Genomic DNA, 580 nt, shown 5'->3' with positions numbered 1-580 from the left:
TGGTCTGAGGGCTATCCCCGACCCCGCCGCGGCCCCCACCCTCAGCCGGCCGACTTGCGGAGAGGCCGGCGTCCAGTCCCCTACCCAGACAGGCCTCTCCCAGAAATACGGGCGCGCTCGGAGGGGATGCGCTCAGAGGGTCCCGCCCAGACGGGTCGGCATTCGGCCTCCCACACAGAGACCCTCAGCTTCACACCTGCACCCACAGAGAAACTCAAACAGGCACCCACACCTACACATTCACTCTGCAACATGTCCCGCAGACACCCGGACAGATACACCCACAGACCCACCCCCTCACAGATGCGGGGACAGACACGTCCACGGACACACGCAGACTCACGCAGAGACCTGCAGACACACTCAGGGAGGCAGGCAGGCCACCCCTGGTGCCCGGCCTCCCACACGGGGAGACTCTCAGATGCCACAAAATCCCACGAAAGTTCAGGCAGGCATACACAGTCTCATGCATTCACACTTACCCACAGACACCCCAGAATTCATACACACACTCATACACTCAGATGAACACACAAGTCCAGATCCAGCACATACTCTGTGTCGCCTACCCCCGTGACCA

Source organism: Mandrillus leucophaeus, unplaced genomic scaffold, assembly GCF_000951045.1.
Source record: "Mandrillus leucophaeus isolate KB7577 unplaced genomic scaffold, Mleu.le_1.0 Scaffold544, whole genome shotgun sequence".
Classification (NCBI taxonomy): Eukaryota; Metazoa; Chordata; class Mammalia; order Primates; family Cercopithecidae; genus Mandrillus; species Mandrillus leucophaeus.
This window is presented reverse-complemented; position numbering follows the sequence as displayed.